Raw genomic sequence first — 9721 nt, forward strand, 5'->3', positions numbered from 1 at the left:
TACTCTGTTATGATGAAATTTAGTATACGGAGCATGAGCTACCAGGGCTTGAAGCTCACTGACCCTACGAGCTGAAGTAACTGCCACCAAGAAAATGACCTTCCAGGTCAAGTACTTCAGATGGCAGGAATTCAGTGGCTCAAAAGGAGGTTTCATCAGCTGGGTGAGGACGACGTTGAGATCCCATGACACTGCAGGAGGCTTGACAGGGGGCTTTGACAAAAGCAAGCCTCTCATGAATCGAACGACTAAAGGCTCTCCAGAGATGGCTTTACCTTCTACACGATAATGGTAAGCACTAATCGCACTAAGGTGATTCCTTACTGAGTTGGTCTTGAGGCCAGACTCTGATAAGTGCAGAAGGTATTCAAGCAGGTTCTGTGCAGGACAAGAACGAGGTTCTAAGGCCTTGCTCTCACACCAAACGACAAACCTCCTCCACTTGAAAAAGTAACTCTTTAGTGGAATCCTTCCTAGAAGCAAGCAAGACACGGGAGACACCCTCAGACAGACCCAACAAAGCGAAGTCTACGCCCTCAACATCCAGGCCGTGACAGCCAGAGACTGAAGGTTGGGGTGCAGCAACGCTCCGTCATTCTGCGAAATGAGAGTCGGAAAACACTCCAATCTCCACGATTCTTCGGAGGACAACTCCAGAAGAAGAGGGAACCAGATCTGATGGGGCCAAAAAGGTGCTATCAGAATCATGGTGCCGTGGTCTTGCTTGAGCTTCAGTAAGGTCTTCCCCACCAAAGGTATGGGAGGATAAGCATACAGGAGGCCGGTCCCCCAATGGAGGAGAAAGGCTTCCGACGCTAGTCTGCCGTGTGCCTGTAGTCTGGAACAGAACAGAGGCAGCTTGTGGTTGGTCTGCGAGGCGAAAAGGTCCACCGAGGGGGTGCCCCACTCTCGGAAGATCTTGCGTACCACTCTGGAATGGAGCGACCACTCGTGCAGTTGCATGACTCTGCTCAGTCTGTCGGCCAGACTGTTGTTTACGCCTGCAAGGTATGTGGCTTGGAGGAGCATGCCGAACTGGCAGGCCCAACGCCACATCCCGACGGCTTCCTGACACAGGGGGCGAGATCTAGTGCCCCCCTGCTTGTTGATGTAATACATTGCAACCTGATTGTCTGTCCGAATTTGGATAATTTGACAGGACAGCCGATCTCTGAAAGCCTTCAGTGCGTTCCAGACCACTCGGAGCTCCAGGAGGTTGATCTGAAGATCCTTCTCCTGGAGGGACCACAGTCCTTGGGTGTGAAGCCCATCGACATGAGCCCCCCAGCCCAGGAGAGACGCATCCGTCGTTAGCACTTTCGTGGGCTGTGGAATTTGGAATGGGCGTCCCAAGGTCAAATTGGTCCGAATGGTCCACCAGTGCAGTGAATTGCGGCAGCTGGTGGAGAGGTGGAAGACATCTTCTAGATTCCCGGTGGCCTGATACCACTGGGAAGCTAGGGTCCATTGAGCAGATCTCATGTGAAGACGAGCCATGGGAGTCACATGAACTGTAGAGGCCATATGACCCAGAAGTCTCAACATCTGCCGAGCTGTGATCTGCTGAGACGCTCTGGTCTGGGAAGCCAGGGACAGGAGGTTGTTGGCCCTCGCTTCTGGAAGAAAGGCCTGAGCCGTCTGAGTATTCAGCAGAGCTCCTATGAATTCCAGAGATTGGGCAGGCTGGAGATGGGACTTTGGGTAATTTATCACAAACCCCAGCAGCTCCAGGAGGCGAATAGTGCACTGCATGGAACGGAGAGCTCCCGCCTCTGAGGTGTTCTTGACCAGCCAATCGTCGAGATATGGGAACACGTGCACTCCCAGCTTGCGTAGATACGCCGCTACCACCACGAGGCACTTCGTAAACACCCGTGCGGCAGAGGCGAGCCCAAAGGGCAGCACACAATACTGAAAGTGCCGTGTGCCCAGGCGGAATCTGAGATACTGTCTGTGAGCTGGCAGTATCAGGATGTGAGTGTATGCGTCCTTTAAATCCAGAGAACATAGCCAATCGTTTTTCTGAATCATTGGCAGAAGGGTGCCCAAGGAAAGCATCCTGAACATTTCTTTGACCAGGAATTTGTTCAGGCCTCTCAGGTCTAGGATGGGACGCATCCCCCCTGTTTTATTTTCCACAAGGAAGTACCTGGAATAGAATCCCTGCCCTTCCTGCCCGGGTGGTACGGGCTCGACCGCATTGGCGCTGAGAAGGGCGGAGAGTTCCTCTGCAAGTACCTGCTTGTGATGGGAGCTGAAGGATTGAGCTGCCGGAGGACAATTTGGTGGAAGGGAGGCCAAATTCAGGGCGTATCCGCACCGCACTATTTGGAGAACCCACTGGTCGGAGGTTATGAGAGGCCACCTTTGGTGAAAAAATTTTAACCTCCCTCCGACCGGCAGATCGTCCGGTACGGACACTGTGAGGGCGGCTATGTTCCCATGGATCCAGCCAAAAGCCCGTCCCCGGCTTTTGCTGTGGAGGCGCCGGGGGCTGCTTAGGCGCACGCTGTTGACGGGAACGAGCGCGCTGGGACTGTCCCTGTGCCCGACGAGGCCTTCGGGCCGGCTGGGTGTACCTCCGCTTGTTATAGTCGTAGGGCGCAGCCTGCCTGGCCCGGGAAAAACGTCCACCTGCTGAGGTGGATGCTGAAGGCGCCCGGTGGGAGAGCTTGTCGAGGGCGGTTTCCCGCTGATGCAGTTGGTCCACCAGCTGCTCGACCTTCTCACCAAAAATATTATCCCCCCGGCAAAGGACGTCGGCCAGTCTCTGCTGGGTGCGGTTGTCCAGGTCAGAGGCACGCAGCCATGAGAGCCTGCGCATCACTATCCCTTGGGCCGCAGCACGAGATGCTACGTCACAGGTGTCATATATACCCCTGGACAGGAACTTTCTGCACGCCTTCAGCTGCCTGACCACCTCCTGAAAAGGCCTGGACTGCTCCGGCGGGAGCTTGTCAACCAGGTCCGCCAGTTGCTTCACATTATTCCGCATGTGGATGCTCGTGTAGAGCTGGTAAGACTGGATGCGGGTCACGAGCATGGAAGATTGGTAGGCCTTCCTCCCAAACGAGTCCAGAGTGCGAGACCCCCGCCCCGGGGGCGCCGAGGCGGTATCCCTCGAACTCCGTGCCCTCTTGAGAGCAGAGTCCACGACCGCCGAGTCATGAGGCAATTGGGCCCGCATTAACTCTGGGTCCGAGTGGATTCTGTATTGGGACTCTGCTTTCTTGGGGATGGTGGGATTAGATAACGGTCTCAACCAGTTCCGAAGCAGTGTCTCTTTGAGGACATTGTGCAACGGCACCGTGGAGGACTCTCTAGGTGGTGATGTATAGTCGAGGACCTCGAGCATCTCAGCCCTCGGCTCATCCACAGAGACCACAGGAAAGGGAATGCAAATAGACATATCCCTGACGAAGGAGGCAAAGGAGAGGCTCTCAGGTGGCGAGAGCTCTCTCTCTGGTGAAGGAGTGGGGTCGGAGGGAAGGCCCACAGACTCCTCTGAGGAGAAATATCTGGGGTCCTCCTCCTCCCCCCACGAGGCCTCTTCCTCGGTGTCGGACATGAGCTCGTGCAGCTCAGTCCTCAACCGGGCCCGGCTCGACGTCAAGGCACCGAGGCCTCGGTGGTGTCGTCGAGCGGTGGACTCCCGCGCCGGCGGGGATGAAGCTCCCTCCATCGACGTCGACGGGGACTCCACCTGCGTGGCGGTCGAGACCGGCGCCGCAAGTGGCGTTGAAGGCCTCGGCACCGGGCTAGAGCACGCCGGCGCCACAGTCAACGGCGCCGAGGGCGCAAGCACCCCTGGCGCCGGCACAGTCTGGCACATCAGCCCTTCCAGGATCCCCGGAAGGATGGCTCGGAGGCACTCGTCCAGGCCCGCTGTCGGGAAAGGCGAGGGGGCCGGTAGAGGCGTCGGTGCCGGAAGCTGTTTGGGTCCAGGAGACTGCACCGAAGTGCTGGCATCCTGACGTGGCGGTACCTCTACTACAGAGGGGGACCTCTCCTCTCGACGCTGCTGCTTCCTCGGCGTCGACTCATCCCTGGCGCCGGGAGCTGGATGGGTGATGACGGTGCTTCTTCGCCTTTTTGCAGTGCCCGTCATCGGCGCTCGGTGGAACTGACGAGGAGGAGGTCGATCCCCCTCGGCCTCGAGGGATCGGGTCCGACAGTGTCCCGAGGGCCCTGGGTAGAGGGAGTGACCGGGGCCGATTGCCCACGCGGCCTCTCACCCTTGCCTTCACCAGGGGACCGGCGGGCCGATGGGACCTGTGCTCCTGGGGTCGATGCCATCGGTGCCGATTTTGTGGACATCGATACCGGTACCGAAGAACCGGCCGTCGATACCGATGCCGTCGACGTCGAGGGGCCGGCGCAAGTTCCAAAAAGACGGTCCCGAGTGCCTCGCTACCTGTGTCCGTTTCCGGAGACCGAGACACAAAGTACATGTCTTGGTATCGTGCTCCGGCCCGAGGCACTGGAGGCACCAAGCGTGAGTCTGTCTGCGAGATATGCCGGCCGCACCGACCACACTTTTTAAATCCACTCGGGACCTTCGAGGACATCGACAGAAAAATCGCGTCGGCGAAGTCAAAGTCGTCGATGGTGGCGGTAAAAATCACACCTCGAAAATAAATCGACCGCGCGGCCAGAAGGCCGCAACGTGACGCCCCCACTAAGAGACGAGGGAAAAACCGAAGTTAGCGGGTTTTTTTTTTTTTTAAGAAACTAAAAAAGAACACTGAGAATCAACGAAAAGAAGAAAATTCGCGGCGAAAGCACGATCCGGTTTCCGGGGCTGACAGAGAGAGAGACGAACGCGGCTCTCTCCAGCGCGGAAAAGAAAAAACTGAGCGGGAACGGTCGCGCACGGGCGAGAAGACGGCTGCGCATGCGCGGTGGGCGTGCCCTGCGTGCGGGACCGCCCGCAAAGTTTTGTTCCGGTTGGTGGGGGCTGCCGTGGACGTCAACCCAGTCGTGAGAACAAGCAGCCTGCTTGTCCTCGGAGAATATATGTTACCATTAATAAACTTACCTCAAAGAAACACTAAATATGAGGCAAGAAACTCTCAGACTATACCTCCAAAATTGCAAAGAAGTGATCTACAAAACTGTCCACTCTGCAGACTTCACTTACCTAGGAACCAAATGGTGGAACTCCTTATTACCAAAAATAAGTAATATACAGGATTATACTAGATTCCACAAAATCCTCAAATCGTTCCTATTCAAACAAACCTTCACAAAGAACGATCATATCTCAAACAATTAATTATTACCTGAATTGGTTATTACTCTATTTACCATTAACTTTCTCTTTGCTTCATGTACAATTTCTCATTCATAATAGATTTTCTAAATGTCAACATTCATAGTTATCCTAGTATGTTTATGATACTGTACTGTAAAACTGGATTCTTAGAACAAATTACTTTCTTACGCATTACTCTTTGTTATGTATCATATACTGTTTATTGTAAGCCACATTGAACTCAAACTTGTTTGGGATAATGTGGGATATAAATGTCACAAATAAAATAATAAAGTAAAACATTGCCCATATCATAGCATTATCTGAAACACCATAGGGTCCAATTTCAGATGTTATTAAAGAATGATCGGGATCCCAAAAGGTAATCAATTCTCGACTGCGTAGTATGGGCGCGGGAAAGGTGTGTGTAGTCCGTTTCGCCAGGATGAAATAATCTCCAAGAATCAATCAGATCCAAAGAGTTACACAAAATAGGTAGCCCTCTAGCCGAATTGAAGACCCAAAGTTATTCAAAGTTGTTAAATCGCAAGAAGATTGTGAAAAATTACAAGAGGACCTTAGGAGACTGGGAGACCGGGCATCCAAATGCCAGATAATGTTTGATGTGAGCAAGTGCAAAGTGATGCATGTGGGAAAGAAGAGCCCAAATTATATTCACGTGATGCAAGGTTCCACATTAAGAGTCACTGACCAGGAAAGGGTTCTAGGTGTCATTGTTGATGATACGGCGGCTAAGAAAGCAAATAGAATGTTAGTTATTATTAGGAAAGAAATGGAAAACAAAAATTAGGACATTATAATGCCTTTGTATCGCTCCATGGTGCAACCATACTTTGAATACTGTGCGCAGTTCTGGTCACCACATCTCAAAAAAGATATAATGGAATCAGAAAAGGTAAGAGAAGAGCAACGAAAATTATAAAGGGGATGGGATGACTTTCCCAATGAAGAAAGGCTAAAGCGGCTAGGGTTCTTCAGCTTGAAGACCACTAAGGGGAGATACAATAAGAGGTCTATAAAATAATGAGTGGAGTGGAACAGGTAGATGTGAATCACTTGTTTACTCTTTCCAAAAATACTAGGACTAGGGGGCACGAAATGAAGCTATTAAGTAGTAAATTTAAAACAAATTGTTGAAAATATTTCTTCACTCAACTGTAATTCAACTCTGGAATTCGTTGCCAGAGAATGTGGTAAAAGCAGTTAACTTAGCAGGGTTTTAAAAAAAGGTTTGGATACCTTCATAAAACAAAAAGTCCATAAGCCATTATTAAGATGGACTTGGGGAAAATCCATTGCTTATTTCTAGGATAAGCAGCATAAAATGTATTGTACTGTTTTGGGATCTTCCAGGTACTTGTAACCTGGATTGGTCACAGTTGGAAAAGGATTCTGGACTTGATGGACCTTCCGTCTGTCCCAGTATGGCAATACTTATGTACTTATGCTTGCAGGGGGTTGTGTAGTATCTCACCCTCACAGAAACATTAGTATAGTACCAGCCATTTTATGACTAAAATTTTGAATCCTGCAGAACATTTAAAACATTAATTTTCTGCCCTAACAGAAATACAACAGAACATATAATCCAGCATTTCTTAGTTACTGAAACTTCAATTAACACAGAAGCCATATGTACATCATATGATTTTTATTTTAAACTTTACTAGTACTTTATTCATATTATTAGCTCGTTTTCTCAGATGTGCTCACGTTATCCTGGGCAATTTATCTTTCCAAATAACAGCCTGCTCTGTGGGTGCTTGTGCATCCCTAATATTTAGAACATTTCTAAAAGCTTGCAGGAATCCGGGAAAAATGGCTTATTGAGCAGTAGCATTTTATTGGATAAATGTCCACCTCCACGGCCGTCACCTTCTCCATACCCTCCCCTGCCAAAGGACAAGTTAAATCCACCAACACCTAGCATTTATCTAAGTATGATCATTTATTTCTTATTTCACATCTTTCCAATACAAGTTCAAGGCATACATCAAATAGCTTATTAAGTTTAAACATACAAGTTAAAATCATTAGAATTAATGCAGCAAGTTCGAAACTTATTTACAACTACTGGGTCTAGCAAGCATTAATAAACACAATGGATGATCTGTCAGTGAAAATTAATAATCCCTGTTGCATAAGTAGAATGCCATCACTGCAGCGTGGAGGAGTGGCCTAGTGGTTAGGGTGGTGGACTTTGGTCCTGAGGAACTGAGTTCGATTCCCACTTCAGGCACAGGCAGTTCCTTGTGACTCTGGGCAAGTCACTTAACCCTCCATTGCCCCATGTAAGCCGCATTGAGTGGGAAAGCGTGGGGTACAAATGTAACAAAAAAATAAAAGAGTCATTTATGCTTTGGAAAGAACTTTGTTTATGCTTAATGTTTATTAGTATATGCATTTGAAAATTATTCATGCTAACAGTAGGGGGTACCCGTTTTCCATAATAAATTATTATAGTGAAGAACTCAAGTGATTAAGTTAGGAGGTTGGGCTTATAGTGTTCATTTTATACCCGGGAGGGAGTGGAAAACATGAAAAAGGATCTGCGGAAGCTAGAAAACTGGTCTAAGGTTTGGCAATTAAAATTCAATGCGAAGAAATGCAAAGTGATGCACTTAGGGAGTAGAAATCCACGGGAGACGTATGTGTTAGATGGGGAGAGTCTGATAGGTACCGACGGGGAGAGGGATCTTGGGGTGATAGTATCTGAGGATCTGAAGGCGAAGAAACAGTGTGACAAGGCGGTGGCCGTAAGTAGAAGGTTGCTAGTCTGTATAGGGAGGGAAGTGACCAGCAGAAGAAGAGGTATTTTAATGCCCCTGTATAAGACGTTGGAGTATTGTGTTCAGTTTTGGAGGCCGTATCTTGCTAAGGATGTAAAAAGAATTGAAGTGGTGCAAAGAAAAGCTACGAGGATGGTATGGGATTTGCGTTACAAAACGTATGAGGAGAGACTTGTTGACCTGAACATGTATACCCTGGAGGAAAGGAGAAACAGGGGCGATATGATACAGACGTTCAAATATTTGAAAGGTATTAATCCGCAAACAAACCTTTTCCGGAGATGGGAAGGCGGTAGAACTAGAGGGCATGAAATGAGATTGGAGGAGGACAGACTCAAGAAAAATGTCAGGAAGTATTTTTTCAGAGAGAGTAGTGGATGCTTGGAATGCCCTTCCGCAGGAGGTGGTGGAAAAGAAAACGGTAACAGAATTCAAACATGCGTGGGATAAACATAAAGGAATCCTGTTCAGAAGGAATGGATCCTCAGGAGCTTAGCCGAGATTGGGTGGCAGAGCCAGTGGTGGGAGGCGGGGCTGGTGGTTGGGAGGCGGGGATAGTGCTGGGCAGACTTATACGGTCTGTGCCAGAGTCGGTGGTGGGAGGCGGGGCTAGTGCTGGGCAGCCTTATACAGTCTGTGCCAGAGCCGGTGGTGGGAGGCAGGGATAGTGCTGCTAGGCAGACTTATACGGTCTGTGCCCTGAAGAGGACAGGTACAAATCAAGGTAGGGTATACACAAAGATTAGCACATATGAGTTTATCTTGTTGGGCAGACTGGATGGACCGTGCAGGTCTTTTTCTGCCATCATTAACTATATGTCCAGGGAGGGGTTATTTCCATTGTACTTAGCACCCACAATAATTTTGAAACGTTGGCTCCCACGTTTCCAATGTCTACCCACTACCTGTTTTTACAGCCCTATACTCCCTCCCCAGTGGCCAACCTCGAGTTTCCTAAATGCGTTTCCTAAGCACAGAAATTGTTTATAAAGTAACCTTCCTTTTTAAGCTCTGCCCTCTTTTCAACCCTGAAGCAACCTCCATAATCCAGCTACGAACACCTTTCCTTTCACGGTCATATAATATACCTAACCCACCTGAGCTAAAATTCATTGTTTTTACACTCAGCCACCAACTACCATCCATCCTCTTGGACTTGATTCTGAGCATCCTAAGCAGTACGCCTCTGTGGGCCGCAATTACTTCACCCTGCCCTGTTCAAGTATAGACCCCCTACCAATTGTCCAAAATCAAACTTAAAAACAAGAAAACACTCCATCTCTCACCTTTAAACCAGTGGCGAAAGGCGCACTTCCACTGATCAATTTCAACAAGAATCAGATGCAAAATGGAACAGGAAGAATTCGTATAACGGACACAAGCACTTCCCGTCCAACCTCCCTCCCCTGTGTCGGTTGTTGTATGCGCAGCGCAGCGCAGCACCCATCCACCATTCAATTTCGCGCGCGCCCCCGCACTCTAAAGAACCCGCGCGTGTCCGCTATGGGTGGGCACGTTCTGCGCATGCGTGCCGGTTCTCGTGCTTTTGGTTCAATTTGATCCTGTTCCTTTAGCAAGATGGTTCCTAGTAATTTTTAAGAATGTTTCTGTTATGATGGATGTGTGGGGAAGAGAATGGGAATACTACTAGCTGCAG

General features: G+C 49.4%; 1 protein-coding gene across 3 annotated transcripts in view; it reads right to left on the bottom strand.

Moving 5' to 3' along the window:
* The window catches only part of SEPTIN2 (septin 2), a 488195-nt gene extending 478686 nt beyond the window's left edge, over positions 1–9509 (bottom strand). For 2 of the 3 annotated variants that reach the window (XM_030215817.1, XM_030215816.1), the window contains exon 1: positions 9351–9509. The gene's annotated coding sequence lies outside the window, so the exon portion shown is untranslated. The remainder of the gene's footprint in view (positions 1–9350) is intronic. The other variant, XM_030215818.1, reaches the window with a different exon arrangement.
* Between the last annotated feature and the right edge of the window lie 212 nt (positions 9510–9721).

This window comes from Microcaecilia unicolor, chromosome 10 (genome assembly GCF_901765095.1).
Source record: "Microcaecilia unicolor chromosome 10, aMicUni1.1, whole genome shotgun sequence".
In the NCBI taxonomy this organism is placed as follows: domain Eukaryota; kingdom Metazoa; phylum Chordata; class Amphibia; order Gymnophiona; family Siphonopidae; genus Microcaecilia; species Microcaecilia unicolor.